Genomic DNA, 3250 nt, shown 5'->3' with positions numbered 1-3250 from the left:
AGTTTGTTTGCAGTGGAAAATTCATCAAGCATAAAGGCATAATTAATTTAAATTAAACTTATAATAAAAAGCAAAAACTGTTAAGTTTGTATTCCACTACAAGAAACTGGAGAGAAAATTACTTAATTGAGGGATGAAAAGAAACCAAGATGTGGAATAGTTAAATCGGCAGGTTTTTTCTGGCAGGAAGTAATGCTAATACAGAGAACAAGAGTTGGTATTAATGGCACAGTACCTGATTCAATTTTCTGCATTTATCCAAAAATTCCTGCAACCTTCACTCAGAGGTAGCTAGTTGTTAGTAGAAGAGACGGTTCTAGCTTCACATAACGTGATTACAAGAAGTTATTAGATTATACATATATAAACTTTGGTTCTTTACTTATAATTATATGTTTGAAAACTTCAAACCTGAGAAAGACTCAAGTTCTTCATGCCCATGAGAATCTCTAGTGTACGATCTGATCACAGGACAGAACAAAAATTGAGCACGCACAGCCCGTTGATTGCTTCTAACACTTCCACGCTATCTGCTGTGAAAGGCTCTCTGATCTTGTCATACATCACATACATTGAGTCAATATATGAGAAGTGTTGAATGGAAGCTTTGATCTCTAAATTAATAGACCAAATCCTGTTTCATTCAGCCATTAGAGAAGAAAAAAGGGGAAATAACATTGTGGGTTTCTAAGACTTGTTTATAATGGAAATCCATCAAACATATCACCAAGTTCAATCAACAGTTCCATATCACCAAGTACTGCATCCAGAAAAGGATATTAAATAATAATAGATTATCAATATTAACTTCAATTTTTCATTGATAATAATATGTTTTAAACTTTTGAACCTGAGAAAAAGTAAAGTTCCCGAAACAGTTGAATTCCTTCATGCCAATAAACATCTAGCTTCTATCTTGTTGGCTAGTGTCGCATGTGCACAAGGGATATATTCAATTTTCTTGTGATGCCCCAAAGAGATATTTTACTGGTTGAATAACTCAATTATGGAGAATTGTAACTGTGTGGGCTGAAACTGCTATTTATGATTGTTTCTGTCAGAGAGGATAAAAAACTGTGTTACATGTAGACAAAATTATTGAGTCTTCAACTATTTCTTTCAGAGGGTGTGTTTGCAAGTTTCCAAGATCGCTAATTGAATGACTACATATTAGTTGACTTCAACTATTTCTTTCTTGAAGAAACAGAATTGGATGAACTTTGAAGATGAACGACACACTTCACACCTCAAATCACCTGAGAGAGAACCGTTAGCACATAAAGCTGTGGTTTCTTCTTTTGACCAAAATGCAGAGTTACACATTGAAGCACACGATCATTGAAAAAATAAAACTGTGGTTTTAAACTGCAAAATACATGATTATTTCAGTGAAAAAGCATTTGGGTTTGCTGATTGAGAATACTTTAAACTTGAGAATGAAGGGAAAAAAGCATCAACAGATTAAGATGCTGATTGAGACTGAGTTGCATTTGCAAAATCTGGAAAGTAATTAATAAATTGTGCTGTTAAACATAACGATATTTCCGCAAACAACCAGAATCATGATGTAAAATTCAAGTTAAAGCGAAACAAGAATAGAAAAACAGACCGGAGGGTTTTGGGTGTCGTTGAGGGACCTTGATGCGCGGGAGAGCTCCACCCATCGGCTCTCTCTGTCACCGCCAGACAGACCAGACTAACAATTACTACTCCTTGTTAGTGGAGGAGACAACGTCGTTTGAATGAGCAATCGATTTTTGAAAACATGTGTCTTTTGACTTGCCAAACGCTCCCGTTTAGGATAAATTGCATTGCATTCTAACATCATATCCAATTATTAGAAATAGAGCTGCGAGAGTCTGATAACTTCTTTACAGGGGCCCAATTCTGATTCTAGAGGGATGACCATGTTCTGTTAATCACTTTAATTGAGGGAACCCTGCAATGTTCCAAACCCTGTAACACAAACAAAAGACTAATATGTTAATACGCTGCAAAATAGTAAATGAAGATCAAATAATGAAAAACTGAGACAACAATAGAAAATTGATCTTTCAACAATAGAACACATGTTTCTTAAAGTATCACCACTTGGTGTGCATAATAGATATGTACAAAGTCATGGTTGTGCTACGGCCAATTACCTCATCCTTGTGCTTCGTATGCATCAACATAAGTAAAAATTGCTAGCTGAAACTGATACGGTGAATTGATGGAGCCTTTTCACTTTATATGGTGCTTGATATTAAACATTTCTTCACAAGATGTCATGGTTGTTTGTTGCAGCTTAAAAAGAAAAGAAATAAAAATTGATTTTTGAGTAATAATTTATTGCAAAGTTATAGATTTAAGATTATATAAGATTCCCTATGGCCAGATTACCGTGTCCAATTCACATCCAACAACATAACACAACAACTGCTTCAATAAAACCTCGGCAAGCTGAAGGAGCCTTTTCAGTTTTGAAATTGCAATGGTGCCTCATATTCAACATTTCTTTCAAAAGATGTCTCCAGTGCAGGATTTCCTGGTTGCTGCAGCTTGAAAAGAAAAGAAAACAAAACTTTAGCGTTATATCACTTTACAATGAGCAACACAAAGTCATATTAACAAAGATGAAGTAAAAATGATCGAAATTCTCTTGAAATTAAGATGTAAGACCAGATTATGAAGTTAAAAATTCCATAGTAAGTGCAGGGTAAGTTAAAACTAAATTTTGAGTAACACTTTGACTTTTTGTTGCAAAATGTTTGTATCTTACTTACCCACGTAGTAATGCACTTTGTGCTTTAATTGTTTATTCAAGAAGTTATAAAATGTTGCCTATTCACAAGCATTAACACTAAAGAATCTCATCCAAAATTTATTCATTATAAAATTGAAGCTAACAAGTTACGAGAGTGGACATTATTTGTGGATTGGTTATGATTGTAAATACGCAAAATCATAGTTGAAGTTAAGACTTGAGAGATGTTGGTTAAAATTGGAGGAGCTGTCAATTCACTCAAGTTCTTTTGGGAACATAACAACCACTAATTTCTTATTCTGGTAGAGATTTTCTTGCTATGTTCTTCACTTTAACAGAGACCCAGCACTGGTTCAAATCCTAGACAAAATGAATTTATTACGTTTACTAGAAAAAACATAAAATATTAGTGCAAACCGATTGTTTAATTACAAGCTTTATATTAAGAGTATAATTAGATTCATTAAGATGATTAAAGAGTACCAAAATGGTTATTGATAATAA

The 3250-nt window shown here is 33.8% G+C and overlaps 1 long non-coding RNA gene across 1 annotated transcript; it reads right to left on the bottom strand.

Annotated features, from left to right (window-relative positions):
- Window positions 1-1548: 1548 nt before the first annotated feature.
- On the bottom strand, window positions 1549-2534 carry LOC116112976. Its single transcript, XR_004125341.1, has 3 exons — window positions 2383-2534; window positions 2145-2286; window positions 1549-1956 (listed from the first exon to the last, which is right to left on the bottom strand). It is a non-coding gene; the product is annotated as an uncharacterized LOC116112976 (long non-coding RNA).
- Between the last annotated feature and the right edge of the window lie 716 nt (window positions 2535-3250).

The sequence above is a fragment of the Pistacia vera genome, unplaced genomic scaffold (genome assembly GCF_008641045.1).
Source record: "Pistacia vera cultivar Batoury unplaced genomic scaffold, PisVer_v2 Contig671, whole genome shotgun sequence".
Lineage (NCBI taxonomy): Eukaryota > Viridiplantae > Streptophyta > Magnoliopsida > Sapindales > Anacardiaceae > Pistacia > Pistacia vera.
This window is presented reverse-complemented; position numbering and strand designations above follow the sequence as displayed.